Source organism: Andrena cerasifolii, chromosome 5 (genome assembly GCF_050908995.1).
Source record: "Andrena cerasifolii isolate SP2316 chromosome 5, iyAndCera1_principal, whole genome shotgun sequence".
NCBI lineage: Eukaryota > Metazoa > Arthropoda > Insecta > Hymenoptera > Andrenidae > Andrena > Andrena cerasifolii.
Genome location: NC_135122.1, coordinates 15331981 through 15352327, shown reverse-complemented (window position 1 = coordinate 15352327; position 20347 = coordinate 15331981). Strand labels below are relative to the sequence as shown.

General features: G+C 48.4%; 1 protein-coding gene across 1 annotated transcript in view; it reads right to left on the bottom strand.

Annotated features, from left to right (window-relative positions):
* Nucleotides 1–10125, bottom strand: part of Dpr12 (defective proboscis extension response 12) — a 69988-nt gene extending 59863 nt beyond the window's left edge. Inside the window, exon 1 of the mRNA XM_076812356.1 lies at nt 8647–10125. The gene's annotated coding sequence lies outside the window, so the exon portion shown is untranslated. The remainder of the gene's footprint in view (nt 1–8646) is intronic.
* Nucleotides 10126–20347: the final 10222 nt, after the last annotated feature.

Genomic DNA, 20347 nt, shown 5'->3' with positions numbered 1-20347 from the left:
ATGAGGATGGTTTAGTAATAAGTTTTATCGATGCATAAAAATGTTGGTCCGCTTTATTTTATACTTTTATCGACGGTGCTCGATATTATAGAAGAACGGCAAACGTTGAAAAACATGGGTTATGTACAGTATTGCTTTTTAATTAAATATTATTACATTTGTTAAAATAAGGGTTTTGCGCATATATTTTACAGCTTCGCTAGAGTGTTCTGCAGGTATGTTTTAAGTTTCATAACGATCCGTTAATATTTACTCAAGTTATCGCAATTTACGTTTAAAGAAATAATGATTTTGGACGATGAAACATTTTTTGTTTATAATTTTTAGCTCGAATAGTAACGATTGGATAAACAAACTGTAAGTAGAAAAAACGTGCGTCGTGACGAGCTTTACAACACTATATTTTTTCAAATTCAGCTTAATAACATTTAATTTTCCAATCTTCCTTAGCATTTGGACAATAATTTTTCTCATTTTCGAGCGCTAGTCCCCTTATTGCATCGGACCCTTCAATTGTTAATTATTATTCTACCGCATCTGTACGAAGAAATGCGTGAGTCACCGTGTCTGAGGCACCCCAAAAGCCACGAAGAGGCCTCCTTCAGAGGCCACACGTCACAGCGATCGCCGGGCGCAGCCCCTTTTCGGCTACATTACGTTTCCATTTCATGATTTTATCTTTTCCCCTTATTACCTATCAGCCGTCTCGGCCACAATTTTAGCGCGGGCGCCGGGATATGAGCTCGAACGGGCATAAAAATCTAGGTGGAAAAGAGCAAAGATCCTGGCGCGGATTACGTAATCCGTAACGGGGGGGGAGGGTGGCGCGAGGAAGGGGAGAGGGTGGATGGCGCACGTCACGCGGAGAAAAGATATATGCGATAAGGAAGACAGGCGATGAACGGTAAAACGTCGGATGACTCTCGGCGGGCGCCGTGGACAGAGCCTGATCGTTATTAATGAGCAAAGTGTGTCGTTACAGACTTATTATCCAGCCGTTCTAATTAAATTGGATTAGTGCAATGAAGCGTATCATGAAATCCCCGGTTAATGGTCTCACGCAGACTACGCCGCGCCCTTCGTTATTCTATCGTGCCTACGCCGTCGACATGCAACCCTCCCGCCGGCGATAGCTCCGATAACTTTCATTAAATTCGCGAGCCTGATCGCGGCGCGGCGGGCGCGATCGAAACGACGGATATCGCCTGCTGGATGGGCCCCGGCGAGGGCTGATTTTATGGTGACGGGGACGCGCGCCTCCTTACAGCTAGTTTTGAGGAGCATCTGGACGGGGTAAAGATTTATGAATCAATCGACTGGGATTTGCAGCTAAACGAGGAGTCGAGGCTCTAAAAGCTGGTTTACTGGCAGAAACTCGAACGTTCCCCGAGTCCAGCTGCGCTTTTAGTGTCTTGCTCCTTCGTCATTTATTGCGATTTACGGCACGTAAACCCCATGATACGGTACGCGCAGTCGATTGGTCTAACAGGGCTTGCAATCCTTTAGAATCCTCCCAGCAGCTAGTCTCTAGGTCGTGCGTTGGCAAGCTGGTTGGATATGCTGATACAGTGATTATCTTAGGGGAACTGTTTCGATCAATTGAACTAAATTCTTATTCAAGCGTTCGTGTGTTTGCGAATGCTCTTAAGCTGTACGTAGGTACTTCCATTCAAATAATTCACGTCTGAATCCCTAAGAAGTGATTCTAATCAGTAACATAGGGAGACTATGAAATCAGGAGCTTCCTGCTCGACCACGGAACGAGGTTACCCGGATCTCTGATACGTACGTCAAGCACAAATCATTGGGAGTCACACCCTCCGTTGGTGAACAGATTTCGCGGTCTATTATTTCCGATCTTGATAATCATTATCCACATTAAAGGCATGCCGAGTAATTTCTGATACACCACTTCGAACTCCTCGAACCACCAGTTTCAGTGGACGTTCCCCTCTCCATATCTGTGCCTGTTGTTCCGCTGAAACCTACCCCTGCGATAAACTAGCGAACTCCAGATCGCAGGCGAGCCCAGGTCAGCCGCGGTGCATTTTATACGCAGCGTGGATGATAATCGGTGCGAGTCTACCGTACACTTTGAATCGACGGCATTGTCCTCCGTTATATAGGTCGGCATGGAAGTGCGCGAAGTTAGCAGGGTCGCGCGAGCAATCAAAGCGTGATTCCCACCGATGCCGATGACGTCGCGTCGGGGGGGTGATCTCGGGCGACGGGTGTCCCGGCGTATTTTCTTATTAACGGCGTAACAATACCTTCGAGCCGTTCGAGAGGCGAACGCGTCGCGTCGGGCGAGCCCGTCGGTGTGTACTTAACTCCGTGGTAACAAGGCACTCCGACGGGCAGAGTTATTTAGAGCGCACTCCGTGGCTTAATTCGCGGTAACTTCTTTATCTCGAACGCGTACGTTAAACCGCGCCACACGTGTGCATAATCCCCTCTGTTTCTCCGGCGCAGCCAGAAGTATGAAGTAAAATGCTTGAACGTTGATTAATCCTATTCGGCCAGCATTTCGCGGCAGACACCGTGGGCTACGAATCCCGCGCGGCCGCGGGGGCGGCTGGTGGGAGCCTTAGCGAGTAGATTGAAATAAGAAATATAGAAACGTAAATTGAAGGGCTGAATAAAATAACAGAAGATCCAAGATGTCTTCTATTTTAGATGAGATACTCAATGCCCTCCTTCGTGAATCTTTTAACTACCCCGCCCACGTACAACTTCTCATTTTCTTCGAGGTGGATGGGCATTTAAGTCTACATAGAGAATCTTCAACTAAACTCCACTCGATAGACTTTCGAAACTCTCGGGAAGCTGAATATTTTAAGAATGATTAGAGATACTTGCCTGAAAAGGAAGTTAACTTCTACCCGTCGAAATTGTATGAAAGCTAGTCTCTTCCGAAGCTATCGTTCCTACATCAATGCCTGCCAAGAAAGTAACGCTCTCGGGCGCTAAATCGAATGGGATTAATTCCACTGAATCACGACTTCAGCTTCGAGCGCGACTCGTTGCAGGCGCACACTTTGCATCGCGGCACTACGGGTCCAGCTCGTTATCTCGGCCGGATGGGTTAAACGCCGTACACGCGTAACAAAGTGGAATTTTCGGAAGCGCCGTGTATCGGGGCATTTAAAACGGGTCGGTTAATTTGATTATTAGCGGTCCGGGGTTCTATGTACCGAGGCGGGTTCTCCCCGGCTCTGATGAAACCCTTGTAAATTTCACGCTCGATTCTTGCAATGATTACCGGTAATGGCCTGGGAATATCATTAAACGATTCAAAGTTCATTGGCACAGTAGCTCGCAATCAGAGGCTGTTTGCGCCCGGGCAAACTGTTTACCGTTTCGCGTTAGCCCCTTTGCTGTAAAAATATCGCGAAACACTTTACACCTGCAAATGCTATCCAAGCTCCGTTTTTTTTCTCTTTCTTTTACAATCATCGGAACGACGCGCTTAATTCTCTACGTGTGAACTGGATGCCCGGCGCGTTCGAATAACGCGAGGAGCTTCCTGCGAAATTCGTGGTATTGCGGAGAAAAACGAGAGAAAAAGGGATTGGAATCCCATGTACGGTATTAAAAAAAAAATCATTAATTATAGAGGGTTGCGCGCGTGCGCGCGTGAACCGCGCACGTCGCGATCCTCTTCGTTGTTATTTGCATAACTTTCCAGCGCGTTATTCGACGGCCGGCTAATAATAAGCTTCACTTGCCGCAAAAATTTCCTACCGTGCTTTTTAACAAGCCGATTTATCTTGTTATTGTTGTTGCTCGGATGCTTTTTCTCACCGACCCATCGAACTGCAGGCGGGGCTTCTTCCCCCCATTGTTATCGCGATTCCATCGAAGGTGTTTCGGCGTTTCGAAACTCGTAATTTCTGGCGAAGGAATTCGTAAGCTCGGTGTAGTTGGTTCATCGAAACAGTAGCTTTTTAGGATCGTTTGTTGCTTCTTCGTGCACTTCTGTAATTTTAGGGTCTAGGACAATTTAAACCAAAGGTCCACAGAAGTCCACTTTTACATTCGGGCAATATTTCTTCCGTCTTGCAAATTTTAATTACATTTCGTTTTATACGTGTGCGATCGATCATTCATTATCCTTCTTATTTCCATTTCAGAGTTTATTCTGTCCCGATACTTTACTCGCCGTCAGTTTTCATTATCGATTAATAACTGGCAATCAATAGAAGTGGTAGTTTATTTAAAGTCACACAGGCTGTTTGAACTTCGTAATTAAATTTCAATACTCCCAACCGCAAATGTACAAGAATCCGCGAATAAAACATCCGAGCTCTATCGGTTGAAAACTTCACAGGGGACCCAGGATTTTTTTTTTCATAACATGCCTATATGTGCCCCAAAGTTGCTCAGCTTTCGCACCTCAAAATTCATCATAGCGCGGTAATTTTTAAAACAGTTGTCTGGACCGTGGCCAGGTTCCCTCTCGCCTGGTGTCACGATAATAAATGGTTTCTCTTCTTCCTTCTGGGATTTCACGATTGGGACGCACCAAACAATCTCCGTGTTTTCCTTGAGGATGCGGAGAAATGTAACGAGGAGTGCCGTGCTATCGTTGCTCTGCATCGCTGTCTGATAATCGCCTTGCCTTGCCACTGGTATCGAAAACACTTTGATAAACCCCACCTTGGATCAGCGCCTAGCATGGATTATTATTCGTTAAGGGGGCATTCTAGTCTAGACACTCGTTTTTGAAGGTGATATTTGGAAATTAATTCTGGAAAACCTATCGCACCTACAGGACAGGGGTTTTGCACGCATATTTGGTAGTGTTTGAAGTATCAACACAAATTTTTGGAATGCATTATACTGAAATTTGTACAAGTTACACGCCGAAGCGCAGGTCGTGTCATCAAAAAACCAGCCCTATCGGGCGCACGAATTGCGGCCGTCCTAGTCATCTGAAACGAAAGTACCAAAGATTTTTTTAATCTATACGAGTGTAGTTATCGCACGAACTATATGTAACCAAGTCCGGACATTGTTACCGGAATCGCAGCTGTTTAAAAATTTATATTTGATTTTTTCAACTTTTCTTGAGCTGAAACAAGGTGTGGGGGAGGTTGTATTAAAACTATTGATATAATTCTAGTTCCGGCTATAGGTACACATTCACTTTGAATGTGTGTGAAATTTTAGCTCAATCGGTCCAGTAGTTTTTGAGAAAAACGCGTTTAAAGTTTTTCATGCAGTACGACCTATACGACTGAAGTTGCGGTAGATACCAACTAATTTCTGCAACTTATTCCTAATCTGGTATACCAGGACCGTAGAGGAAACCTTCCTGAGCTTCAAAAAAATCATGTTGGGCAGCTCTCTCTTCTCCGCTGGCAGTCATAGCCTCTTTAGGTACAAGGATCGAGGGAACGACTGCCGGCCACGCTGCGGCCTTAAGCCCCTATAACTGGGAGTTTTTCGAATTTCACCTTAATATTTCAGAGACATATTTTTGAAACCCTAAAATATTTGAAAATGAAACAAAAAAAATAGAATTTTTGGGTAGAATACCCCCTTAAATACATCCAGCATCTTCACCTGCCAACGCGTCCAACTCTCATAAAACACCGATCATTTCAACAAACAATTTACACACAGACCCATGCTCACGCGAACCCCTTTCGTTCACGAACCACTCTTCCGTTAACAAGCTTACACCCACAGTTTGAAAAGGCCCCTGAAAGGGATCGAGCGGGGCTCCGGCTTGTTTATCGAATTTAATTTACTTTCATTCCGATAATCCGCGGGAGGGGAGGGTATGTTTACTCTGTCATTCGGACGGAGCGTCACAGCGGAGTGCCATAAGTTCTTAATCCCTTTCGTAGCTCGGAGCGCTGAACATCCCCCTTCGACCGCCGCGACGTGCACCAGCCGCGATGTTATCCGTGTACCGTTGGGGTGGCAGCCGTGGCATTCGTTTCGACGCGTAAACTTCCACCCGGCCGTTAGGGTGCCGCGGACAATTAAGACTTCGGGGGCCGTCTATCGCGTATTAATAAATATCTGATTTGCTTTCAATCCGATGGCCTGCCAGCGATAGTGAGAGGGGAGAGCTCGGGATGCTCGGGCGTGAAGACTAATGACACAGGAGGAGGGTGGATGGGAATGAGAAGGGTAGAAGACGGGCGCAAGAGAAAGGGATACAGGCTGGGAGCGGCGGGGTGGGTGTCGGTGGCGTGAAAAAAGGGGTGGAATAACAAAGGAGAAGGATCGCTTGTCAACACGCCGCCGCCGCCGTTCGTAATTTCCTGACGGCATTGCCTGGCTGGAAGGGCTGTACGCGAAAGCCAACTTGGGGAAAACTGGGACGACGCCTCCTTCGAATTAACGTAACTACGCCGAGGCAACGTCGAACCCTCGCAGCCACGCGAAGTCACCTATCCACCGTGATCAATGGCACGTCGCGCGATGAGGAGGAGAAGGCTTCACCCCCATCGCGGGGTGTGAATTTATGTGAATTTATGGGGACGCGAAGCCGGCCTTGGGGCACCTGGAGCGTGCACGCGTGCAGCCTGCGCCGTGCCCCGCGTTTGACCGGAACACAATGTCCGATTAAACTTGAAAATATTGACTTGTCGTAATTCACGCGAGCTCGGCACTTCCGACGCGTTTAAGCGAAATTAAACAGAAATTTTCCCCTTGGCCCCGGTCCCCGGGAATTATCCAGCGCGACCGATGATTGCGCGTTTCCCGTCGATCCGCTCGACTAACGCTCGTTACAGATTCATTCCCGGCAATGCGATTAATCGCGTTAAAAAGGTTGAGTGCCCCTTATCGATCGAACACGATTCCTCTCCTTTCTTTCCTTTTCTTTTTCGATCTCTTTGTGCTTCCTCGTGGCCGCTCCAAGGCTGCACTCGCGCGAAAATAGCGCCCCTTGAACGCGGCTTCTATCGCGAGACTGATTCAGAGCAATGCATTGTATTCACCGTTGAACGGCCACGGTTATTTTTAACGAATCCGCCGGCTCGTTCGTCACCGAACGCAATCCTTGCCTAATCGTATCGGAGGATTGATATCACTCGGTGTTCCGCGCTTCAAAGCGAGAAGTAGATGTCCGCGAGTGGCGCGAGCACGCCGATACAGGGGAGGGAATATCAGAAATTCAATTTCTCTGTAACAAACGGCCCGGGTATTAAATTAAACGGCCGAATAGACGGTTGCGCTTGCCGGGTCACGAATCCCCTGAAACGATACATAAATCTTGTCGATGCGTACCTTTTGTGCTTCAGGAGAAATCCTTTTTTCTCCTACCCGCATTTTTTTTTCAGCCCGCGCGAACGCCCAACGGAGTTTGCACGAATAACGAATTGTTGAATGGCTTCGGCCGACGAAAGTGAACGATGCCGCGGAATTCGATGAACGTGGCCCCTCTAACGAGGTGAATCACGAATTCATGCACGCAGAACTCTCCGAATTTGCATTTAGAAGATTACACGTGATTAACGTGGACGCCTCTTCTCGCTCGCCGGATTTGAACGTGCGGATGGACGAGGCTCTAATTTCGGCAGTCTCGCTCGTGAACATTTCAAAGGGATTGTTAATGTCGTTAAGCGTCCGCGGCGACTTTACCTTGGGTAATCATGTCAACGAGTTTTGCCATGGAACACTTGATGGTCGATAGCGTTGCGTGGTTGTTGGACATCGTCGAAACGTCCCTTTCTATTTTAGCAATTCGACGCGATTGCAATTGCCGCCCTTCTGTGCAGCGCCCAACGAGTGCGGGGATTAAAGCGCAGCGGATCTTATCGTGCGAAAAAAAAAAAGAAAGGAAGAAAAGAAAATGGTAATTGACGGTGGAGGAAGTTCCGTGAAAGTTTTCTTTTAAATCCGCGCTGAGAACCCAGACTGTCGTCGCTTAACCGAACTTCATATTTCTCGTGGCGACTTGCTCCTCGCTTAAAGCATTCTCCTACAGCGAGGAACTTCGCTAACAACGATTACCTCCCCCCTGTACATCTGATACGACGTTTCAGCGTGCTTTCTAATTGGCAGCCCGCTGACTCGGCGGGGTGTAACAGAAAGACCGGCGACTCCGGCAGCTCGCAATCGAAATCTTTCCGGATAATTTCGGTGGAAAAAGGCGGCGCGATTGCGAAAGCCCTAGTAGTACAGCGAGGCGTGTAGATAAACGCATTATCATACACCAGGCACGCGGGGCTCGCATGAAATAAGGTTTCTGCTTTGTTGATTGAATTCGCTGTAGGCCAGTCAACACAAGCTTAAACTTCCTTCGGGATTTTAGTCGCGGCAAAGCGACGTGAAATGGATAAATTGGATTACCCCGTATTACTCTAAAATGCCATTAACCGACATTACTTAACTTCGTTTCGTTACCTTATCTCTGAGCTCGCGTCACGGAGGGGAAGAAAAAAAAAGGCGGATAGATACCTACACCTCGCATCGATCCGCGTTCGTTACATTCTCGCGGATTCGTCGTCTCCGCCAGTGATCCGGCAAGGATCCCGCTCGACTTAGCATGCGGGATATGGACGACGGAGTCTGTGCGTCGAACGTGACTCCTCGAATTCGTCGGTGTCTGAGAGCTACGTTGGAGATCGAGGTACGGACTGAGCGAGGTGCAGGGAAGTAGCACGATTAGTTCGTAAGACTCACTTTCAGCGCGGGGATGTGGTACACGGTTAGTCCTCGGCGGGACCAGGTGTTGCGACGAAATCGGTGGTCCTGGCGGAGTGACGGCTTCTGGGTCTAGTTCCGAGCGCACAATTACACACCGTCGCGAACGGAACACTTGGAAACCGACGCGAGATCGGTGATTTAACCCTCAAAGGAGGGCTGCAATCGGGGACACATGATACCCCCGTATTCGGGTATTCACAGATCCACACTGTCCCTTTAATCGAGACCAGCGGCCGAGTTCCGAGTGGGATCTATCGACCAATCACGGCCAGAAACGGCGTTAGTCACTGGAGAAGATACTCCCGATGGGAAAGCTGGCCTTCTTCCCTCGGACGGTGCACAGGAGAACCCACCGCGGTGGTTTCCCTTCAGTCAGGCACACCAACAACTCTTTCTTGCGATCACTGATCCTCACGACTGCACTGTATATGCACGGTACACAGAGCAAACTCTCACTTGCGGTTACGCACTCAGGACTAAATATACCGAATATAGCTAGTCCACCAAGGCTTCCCTCCTCTTTCGAGGCTGTCGAGCAGGAGGGAGAGAGAGAGAGAGGGAGAGAGAGAGGCAGGGAGAGAAAGAGAGACAGAGAGAGATAGAGAGAGAGAGAGAGAGAGAGAGAGAGAGCGAGCGAGATGGAGCGAGAAAAAAGAGAGAGATAGTTTCTCTGCTCCCACGACAAAAGTGTGTCACGCGAAGAAGAAACCACCACCACCGCGATCGAACGAGTCCGCCGTGTCTCGCTATTTAAGTGTCCTCTCTCTAATCCCCTTCGATCTCGTACAACCGAGAAACCGCCGTCTTGCCTTCCGGTCGACGAACGAGACACGCACTAGGGGCGGCTAGGATGGACGACGGTCGAAACGGCACCCACGATATGTAAATCCAGCGTATCGCGGATGTGTCACTGTACACCGATCTCGGGCGAATGCTACGCTTTACGGGGACGCGCGCGCGTGTACGCGTATGCGTGTTTACGCGTAGCCGTGATTACGGGCGAGCGGCCGGACGCTGGCAGCGGACGGACGCTGCGTATCGTGGTGCGTTCCGTCGACACGGGTTTCCACGGGGTACGGGCAGAAAATCGCTCGGAACCGATATACGCACCAGCCCTAGGAGAGACCCTTAGGCCGGATCCGCGGAGTTTCCTTTCACCTCGATTTTCGGTCCCTTGCCACCCCCGCGAGTTGCACAGGCGCGAACCGCTTTCAGAATTTCCGAGGCTCGGGCGCCGCGCACGTCCACGGGAGGGGAGGCCGCCCTCTGTCTTTCTCTTTCTGCGCCCTCGCTCCGCGCCGCTCTGCCTCTCTGTCGTTCCCCCACCCTCGCCGGCCGTGCCGACGTAGCGAGCGGGCGCCGACGGTCGGAGGTGGGTGGAAAAGGGACGCGTATAGTCCGCGGGAGAGTGGGAGCGGATTGGTAGGGGTTGAAAAAGGTGGTGGGCCCCGTGCTGGAGGAGAGCGGTTTCTCGGCACACGAGCAGGAGGAACACCGGCGGCACCACCAGCCGGTACGCGCACCAGCACTCCGACACCAGCGTGCGAGGGTCTACGTACTTCGGGATTCGTGGGGGACGGCGATGTTGGGGTTGTATCGGTGAGGGTTGTGCTCGCAGCCGCCACTACCGCCACCACCACCATCACCGTCGTCACCGTTGTCGCTGCTGCCACCGCCAACGCTGCTGCTGCTGCTGCTGCTGATGATGTTGGTGGTGCTGGTGCTGCTGCTGCTGCTGCTGCTGCTGCTGCTCGGCTAGCCGGTGTGGGTGTGGTGGGGTTGAAGGGGGTGGCGCAGGCGTTTTGGTGCACCGACGCATTGATCCCTGGAATTCGTAGGGACGGTGACTAGGACCAAGCATGTGTCCACTTTCGATGGCGAGAAAGAGAGGAGCTGAGGGGGCTACTCGTCGAACGGAACGAGAGGAAGACTCGGGCTAGGGGCGGCGCGGGAGTGTCGGCGGGGAAAGAATGGAACAATGAGGTTGAAGGAGAGGAGCAACCGTTTTACTCGTAGCCGATGTCCACACCTGCAGACCGTTCGCTCGTGAGTGATGCGTTTGAGGATGATGGAATGTCGGTTCGATTGAAAATCTTCCGGCCGAGCCGTGGAACGACGAGAGGGATGATCAGAGCGGGGGGAGAGGGAAGGCACGGGGGAAGGTGAAATGTTTCAAAACGATGGCTTTTCCACGGTGTTTGACGTTACGAGCAGGATTTCCAAGGTGATGGATAATGATGATGGATGGAACGCGCCGAAGCGCAACGGAATACCGTGCCAGCGACTCTCGGGATTCCTTCCCCGAGAGCTGCGTATGTATCAGGGACGCTGACTTTTCAAACGGTCCTGCGGACCACCCCTGATAAGTTCGATGACGAAACAGCTCGAATTCCACGGGCGTATTTCTGCAATCCGCAACCAAATGTTTCGTAAAAGCGTAACAATGAGAACGAGAATTTTAAACAGTAAATCTCCGACCGCGTACAAGAACCATCCACATGCCGAAGCAAACAAGTCTTTGCAGTGGAACATTCAACTGGGAACAAGCCAATATGCAATGCTACCTTTAATATGCCGAATATCCATTGTCCCACAAATTTCACTGATAAAGAAACATCGCACTCGCTCGGTCAAAATTCAAGAAATTATACGGCTAAAACAAGGAGAGCAACGCGGTAGATTTCATAATCGACATGCGTCACGAAAAGCAGCACCTTTCAATTTTCTTACGAAAAACAGCCCGTTTGTCTTCGTTGTTACGAAAACTGTCACGTCTCGGTTTTCACTAGCATGTTCGAGCGGTTTGCCACGAAAAGCACCATGTTCCGTTTGCAGCGACGAATAGCAGCACATTTGGATGGTTTGCTACGAAACATCGTGCTTCCTTTTCGAGATTAGATGGAGTTATTATTTATTAAATAATTTTTTCAAAAGTTGAACTCTTCGATGCAAAATGCACTTCAACAATTTAAACTAACCACGCGCCGAAACGCGATAGTTTCTGCAATAGAACTCGAAACGTGCTATTCTTCGTGGCTAAGCAGTCAAACATCTTAGCATTCGCGGTGGGAGAACCAAACGTGCTGATATTCGTCAGAAACGATGGAATATGTGCTTCTTTACGTGGCAAACTGAAACGTGCTGTTTTTCAGAAGAAAAATGAAACGTGCCGTTTTTCATAACAAAAATGAAACGTGCTACTTTCCGTAACGCACGTCGATAATTAGCTATTCATTTGAATTTACATGCACGGATCTGCGAATCATTGCATTTAAATTATTCCACGCGCCAAGCAGCAGCGACATTGTATCGTGAATCTATCAGCATCCACATCGTCGTATCTCGAGCAAGGTCTCATTAATTAATTCGAAAGGGACAGAGCTCGAACGGGACGCCGATCGATTACGATTGTTTAAAGCGCCCGCAGTCTTCGCGTGTCGCAGATCGAGAGGCTGCGAGCCAGACGCCTGCCATCGCCTTTAAAAATCGCGTGGGAGAGTTTAAAATTGTGCACGGATTCTGTATTTACCCTGCCACGGAAATAGATGTCCTCGATGAAAACGTTCAAACGTGATACATCCGTGATTTATAGTAGTCCCCCCCGCCCCCTCGCGGAAAGGAATGGAAGGGGGGGGGAAAAAATAACGGAGAAAAAGAGCAGCATACCAAACAAATATAAGATTCGATATTGAACGCGAGCCGCGGTGGCACTAGTTTCGAAAGCTCGACAAGCGCAACGTTTTTAATCATTGCTTTTGAATGCAACAAACCGTGGCCGTGTTTCCATCGAATCGATCGCGAGTAAAGCGAATTCGTCGCTGCCTTATTTAAAAAGGCCGATGAATGGCTGAGCCCATAAAATTAAACAGAAGTCAGGAAGTCCCTCCTTTGGCGAGGATTTCATCGATTTTATAATGTCCGCCTTGAGGGGCGCGGGGCGGGGATCGGCTGAAGAGAGGGCCGGGGAATCCTTTTCATTCCTCTTCCATCGGCAAAAATCGTTCGTTAATTAGGGAGGGTGATTCCGACGGGTCAAATCACGGCAGGCCAAAGGAGTCTATGTAACAACCATGATAGGGAGGTGAAGGTGCAGGGGGTAGTCTTCTTTCAGCGGAGCGATCGGTGGTTTTTCCCAATCCGGTAAAAGGGGTCTCCTTCAACGCCTTCCACGGTGCCCTCATCGATTTTACGATTCGCCCGATCGTCAACGCGCATCCCGGCATCACGGCACGGCGGAGCGTCGACACGGGCAATGGTTTCTATAAAATATTCAAGCCCAGGCAGCGTACAGATATGCACCAATACTGAATAAATAATAGGGACGGGGTAGATACCTCCCTCCCCCCCCCACCCCCTCCGATCAGTTCATAACTCCGTTCCGTTTCGGAGCCCTGATCCATTCGTCGGTCTCTCTAACGAGAGTTTCGTACTCGAAAAGCGTAAGTTCTCCTCTCCTCCACTTTTCCTCCCACGCGCTACCTTATACAGGATGAAAATTTCGAAATGAAAAGGATAGAGAGAGAGAGAGAGAGAGAGAGAGAGAGAGAGAGGGACGGAGGGTGAGCGGGATAGAAACCACGTAAATGTTCAGGACGCTGCATCCACCGGAGAATTATGCGTCTGTCTTTCAGAACCACCAACCGTATTAATAATTCGTTCTCCGTGACTAATGCAAACACGCTCGAAACAATTTTCTTCGGTAGCTTCGCTACGCGGCGGGGTAATGTTTCCAGCAGCTATTTAATTCTCATTTACGAGCCTGGATGCGGGCGGAGGAGGAGAGGCGCGTGTCCCTATCGATCGATCGATCTAAGGTCGCCGCGATCTCGACGAATTCAACGGGGAGAATTAAAAACGGGCGGGGGCCAAATTGGGAATTCGAACATGAAGCACTCCGCTGGTGCTCCAATTTACTCCGGGCACCGCCATCCTTTTGTTCGCATTATAATGGGATACATTGATCGACGCGGGTACGCGCGGCTCCCGTACACGTACACGGCCCTTCAAAAAATTCACGTGCGACGCGAGAGCCGGGGGATTCGTCGATAAGGAGAATTCGACGTTCGTGACGAGCGACAGTTAACCGTGACGGATTCGTCGGCGCCTGGGCGTGAAGCTTAATGAGCAGCGATTTCGGAGGTAAACTTTAGACGGCCCTTAAATTCGACACGTTGACGCCGCTGGTGGGAATGAGATTGTGGGGCGCGTGTAGCTGCGGTCTTGCTGACTCGCATCCCTGGACGAGGCACGCAAGATTTCGGAACGTGTTCGAAAGTAGAATCAGGTCGCGGTGCACTCGCGACGCCATCGTAAATCGGCCGAAACGCGTCGACGGTCGCGACGGCTGCGCGCGCGCCCGTTTTTAATTGCGAATGATTTCGGGATGAATAGGCAGACTTTAATCCCGGACGAACCAGAGTCGAAACGTTTCGCGGAAAAGGCAGCGCGAAGAATGATGCGTAATTCGGGGGAAAGTGTTGAGACGCAAATTCAGCGTTTCGATGACCCACGGGTCTCCTCTACAGGGTGTCCGCGCGCAGACTGAACAGCTGGATTTCTCCTAAAGTATTGGAGATAAAATTTTTTAAAAAATATGTAATTAAATGGTTCGATGGGGCTACTTTATTAGCCGAGACGAATTTTTTTTTCGATTATTATTTTAAAAGATACGATGGTCAAGTTCGGTTTTTCAAATGGAACTACTTCTTTTGAAGACCTGAGTTGATAGTGCGTTCCAAGACAAATTCAATCAGCTTTAATGTATACACTTTATTTCCACTGGTTTTTGAGATATAGCGCTTGCAAAATTACTGATTTTTTTCACTAGAAGAAAACCCTCTGAAATAGCAAGGACCGGGGACGGTCTTTACTGGCGCCACGGGTGGCACTTCCTGTTGAAATGGATACCTACCTGCCAAAGGTCTCCGTTAGGGATGGCAAGCCCGAAGGCTGGACAATTCTTTTCCGTCAGAAATGCTACTTAGGTACGTACATCTGCGGTATCGAGAAGCGCACCGTTACTTTTATTTCGCACTTGCTTCTACGCTCGGATGGCCGGTTCTTTTGTGAGGGATGCAAAGCCGATTGCTTCTGATACAATCTGCTCCCTATGGTTGAAATTTAGTCTAGCAACTTTCGTACCTCCTAACCTAACCAATCGAACTTGCATCCCTCCCAAAAGAACCGGCCATCCGAGCGTAGAAGCAAGTGCGAAATAAAAGTAACGGTGCGCTTCTCGATACCGCCAGATGTACCTACCTAAGTAGCATTTCTGACGGAAAAGAATTCTCCAGCCTTTGGGCCTGCCATCCCTGGCGGCACCTTTGGCAGGTAGGTATCCATTTCAACAGGCAGTGCCACCCGTGGCGCCAGTAACACCGTCCCCGGTCGTTGCTACTTCAGAGGATTTTCTTCCAGTGAAAATCAGTAATTTGCAAGCGCTATATCTTAAAAACCAGTGGAAATAAAGTGTATTCATTAAAGCTTATTGAATTTGTCTTGGAACGCACTATCAACTTAGGTGTTCAAAAAATAATAAAAAAAAATCGTCTGGGCTAATAAATTGGCCCTCTCGAACCATTCAATTACATATTTTTTAAAAAATTTTATCTCCAATACTTTAGGAGAAATCCAGCTGTTCAGTCTACGCGCGGACACCCTGTATATTACTTTATTACCGTCGATCACGCAAGAGGTATCTCTAGACAGTTATTGAGCCTACACGCTGGCGAATAACCATAGGTCTATGGTCCTATAAGAATATGTATACCAGACCTATGCAGTACCAGTGAATAACAAAGTAAACTTTCTCTGCTCGATGCAAGTGAGACAACTACTTAATCAACTCGAAAGTGCCCAGTGCAGACTACCCGATGAAACGTCTTTGTCATATCCACGGCATGCACACGCAACACTGATCAGTATACATTAATCACATTATCCACTCGAAGTCGACCACACGTCGCGTATGTCGTCCCCGTCGTTCATTCATCGTTTTAAAATACAGGAGCTGCGATCACCTTCTATCTAATTAGCCTCCACCACTCGCGCGATATTACGTCGGGCTTGCGTGGGGCCGCGTAAGTATTTGGACAAGTCTGCCTCGCAAATTGCGCGACGTCGCAAGAAGGGAACACTTGAATGCGAGGGGAACCGACCGGGGCCCTTGGTGCGCTCTGTTTAATCGGCAAATCGAATTCGCGTAAAATCTAACGACCGTCTGAGCGCGGGGCAGGGTTGCTCGTAAACAACACTTTAAGAAGAGGATGCTCTCCCGCGGCGGGCAACGCGTCGGGTTGAACGATCGATCGATCAGGTTCACTCAGACCTCGCATGCATTAACATCGAGTGGATTAACGAAAAAAAAAAAGAAGAAGAAGAAAGGGAGAGAAAAGAACGCAGACGAGGAAGAAGAAGAAGAGAGAGGGAAGAGAACAGGAGAGATCTAGGCTGGGGAGAGAGCCGTGACCCCACTGTTTACAGATGCATTCTCGTTTTCGTCGCGCGAGATACGAGCATCGAGGCCTCTCGCATGCATGCCGGGGCCCTCTTCAGACTTCTCCCCTAGTAATTCAGTAATGGCCTTACGGCGAAGTTCATAATAACTGACGCAAATGAGAGGGCCTCGTAATTAATTTGCGCATACTTATGAATAGTATAAGAGGGCGAGAGATAGAGGGCGACCAGGGTGGCGGGTGGGACGCTCGCGGGAGGGTGTAAAGACACGGCTACCTACGCCGGGCTCGCGCGTAACCCAGTATCTGGAAATACCCGCGCTGGAAAGCCCTTGCCACAAAGCAGCGAATCAACGCTGTTAATTTGTTAAGTGCAAAGTGAATCAAATCGGCCCGCGGTGCCTATGTATCGTCGGACGTGACCGTAGGTACCAGCGGAATTCGGGTTTACCGCAAGGACCGTCTGTAAATTATTTGACAGCTCTCGTCGACCGGCGGGCGCGGCTAGGTATCGGCTCCGCGAAAAACCGTTTCGCTTTGATCGCCGCATCCCTGACCTATCCACGTGCCTTTTTCTTCGCCACTCGTTCCCCGACACACCTTTTAAACCTCTCCAATTTTCGCAATAGAAACCGACCGCCGCCCGGCGCCGGTCTCCTTTTTCATTTAAACGACTCAGACAAACGTATTTGTAGGGCACCCGGGGGCAGGCTGTACCACAGCGGAGAGAGGGAGAGGTAATTTCTCGTGCAGAAATACGTGAAAAGAGCAGCGGCAAACTTTTCCCCGCGCCGGCTCGGTACCTACTCCAGGAAAAATGTTTGGGTTGGCAAAATTTTTTCTCCCACCCCCCTCCATACTCGCTCGTGATTTATTTTCGAACACGGGATCGCCCTTTATTCGGTTGTGGCGCTTTCGTTGAAACGCTCCGCGCTTTTGCAGCAGTTCGGCGGGAGTGATCGCGTATTCACTAGTGGTATTTAATAACTTTCTCGGCGAGGGGAACCATTGCCGGTTAATGGCGATGAGAGCGGATTTAAGATATTCTGCTCGAACAGGGAAAGCTGATTATTGAAATGATCCCGAGCTGCAGGCAGAGCGCAAGTAAATACGCCGCAGCGGCGTGCTCGTTTATGGTGTCGCGTTAATCGTCGTATTATCGATTCGGCGACGGCCGTTTTCGTTGTTAGGGCTGGACCGTTTAACGCCCACGCCGTCGAGAGCTGATTATTTCCGGCGGGGCAAAACATGCAGGGTAAGGGAAAAAAATTGTGTACAGAGCAGTACGCGGGTGCGATATCCCCGTGGCGCATCGACCCCCATCCGTAATCCGGAGTTTGATATAGGTAGACTATAAAGCGTGACGCGGAAGCAGTTAATCTTCGAGGCCTTTGCAGGGCCACCCTTCGAGTGGTGCTCGGCCCACCCATTTGCCAGACGGCGCTGCGCGTTCCTGGATCTGCCGGCCGCGGGGCCGAGAAATTTAATCAGCTGTCAAATAATTCGATGACAAACCCCGAGGAACATTCGAGCGTGTTTGGGAACGGTGGTCTGAAACATTCGTCGATCCCGGAGAAGAATTAACTTGCTCCCCTCCGAAAGTTCGCCCACATCGTTGGAATAACATCTTCGAAACAGCGCACCTACCTGCGTATACCTACTGTTAACAAAGGGAGAATAATTTCACCGTGCCGTGGCCATTTTCGAAATAACCTTACTCGCGATAATATTTATTTTATTTCACGGTTATTTCGTTTTTCAGATGTAATTACGCGAGTTCGTTTCAAGGAATAATTTTGCAGATATTAATTGCGAATCTGGCATAATGAAATACTCGGTGCGATGGTTTCATCGCGGGCGTTTCGATTCCACGGTAACGATATTTTGAACATTTAATTAGTAACCATCGGAATGTTTGTAACATTAACTATTGATTTAAATACAGTTGAAGGTATTTATTGCATTGCGTTTCTACTTGTAATCGAATGTTGTTAGATTGGGTGAATAGGAAATGCGCGTTCCCTTCTGCCTCTGAGTTTTTCATTTCTCGCCCCGATTCCGAGTGAAACCTGCGGTGCTTATGAGATATATAGTTCTTAGAGCGTGACCTTCTATTAAATAAATAAAGTTTCGTCTGATCCACTTTCGGCGACGACTTTATCCCCTTATAATGTTCCCGGCGATAAAAAAGAAAGGGGCGGGACAGTGTGTATTTCATACTTTCCGCGAGACCGCGAGTTTACGGGGAGTTTCTGAGGGGACAAGGGAAAAAAGGGAAGCGGGGCCCGGCAACTTTCGCGTTATTCCAAGTAACGGCGTTACGCATGGCTCTCGGTTCTACCTGACTTTTAAATACGCGGTGTAGGTACGGGGAGCTTCCGGTGTAGCTTGTAGAAACTATCGAGGGGTCTTGAACGAGTCGCAAGTTTATCGCGCGAAGATGAAACTTAACGCTGGCTACAGGCGTATTATTACGCCTGGCGAAGGATGAACGTCAGCTGGAAATGTTTCGAGGGAAACGCGATCAAGCTGCGAACGTATCGAGGGCGGGAGGGGCTTAATTGTGGTTAATATGTAATTCTGGGCCACTGAAATTCGATAAGATATCTCGAATTCGCGCACTTTGATGTTAATAAAATGGAACAGCGTTGCGAAGATACGTTAATAGATTTCGCAGCAGACAGGCATAGCACGATCGTGCGATATACAGTTTCAATGACACTTGGGATGCTGGGTGATGGACGTATTTTGTTAGCTCGAGGATAACAGTTGCGAGAGAGGAATGATAGTTTGTTTGGGGACTGTAGGGTGGATGCACCATTTGTGGCCACTTTAAGGTATTGCACCAGTTTTGCCCACTTATTAAAATATATAATATTTTTCCGTCTAAGCGATACATGTAACCTTGTATTTCTGGCGGTGTACTAAAGGAAATATTTATCACGTGAAATTCTCCACGTAATAAGGATCTGCAAGCAGTTTAAAAATAAGATAGTTATACACACGGCCAAAAACAGTGCAATGGCCACAAACGGTACACCTACCCTGTAAGTGAAAATCCATCAGCTGTGTGATTATGTAGTTATAATCAGAAACAATGACGAGTTTGAAATTTTATGATTGTTTGGTATTTGCTCGGTTGCAAATCGCTGTCGTGATCCTAGATCGTAACGAGTAAGGCCAAATTAAGCAAATAATCCTAATATGGCCTTAGTAAATGGTCTTAATATATTCCTGGCCAATAGTCCCGATATAGTCCGAACTAATGGCCTTAATATAGCCCTGGCAAATAGTCCTAACAGAATTCTAGCAAATAGTCCTAATATAGCCTGAGTACATAGCTCTAATACATTCGTAGCAAATAGTTTTCAAGTAATCAATAATCACGTGCCGCGGTACCGTTAGTTGATAAATGCTTCCATTACTCTCAAGGGATACACGTTTTCTGCTGCGGCACAGATGAGTTGTAAGATGGAAACTGAAGTATCAACTAACTTATTCCTGTAGGTAAAAAAACGTTATCAGACGATGCTTAGTTTTATCGCGGGCACAGACGAGGTGTAGAATAGACCCATCACCTTATGGGACTTCGTGTCGCCACCCAATCTGTGTTACCGACCCATAATTTCAGGACTGAATTTAGCGACCTGTGTTCATGAACAGCGTCCAACTCAGCAACTACTCTGAAATGTGTTAAAATGCTGAAAGGTGTGTGCGTACTTGTATACGTGTGACTTGTTTAGAGAGAGAGTTTGACATAAGAGGGTGGGCTTTTGTTACGGTATGCTTTGGCTCGGTTGGTCAACGACTCACGCGGATTTCTCTCCGAAAATCCATTTTGCGTACCCTTGCGAACCCTTTCACGTATCGTGCGCCGAAAAAAGTATTAAAAATTCACGCTGTTACTGATATCCCCACAAGTTTCTAATGCACTGTTTAATCATTCCAGTGAAGTAATAATAATTGGATTCCGTTTGCCCCTAATATTAGTTTACCGCCAACACTGAAATTTACAGTAAAATCTAATTTTAAAAGTCTCGCAGAAAGTTGCATGATGCATGAGTGTCTTAAAAGTTTGTCTAGCCCTGAGAAATTCATCGGTTCAGTGAAGTGTGTGCTTGGTATAGTGCATATTATCTCGTGATTTCTCAATTCACAAGTATCTCACTCATATTTCTCCAAATATTCCTGCAACTATTCACTTACGCTAAGTTCAACTAAAA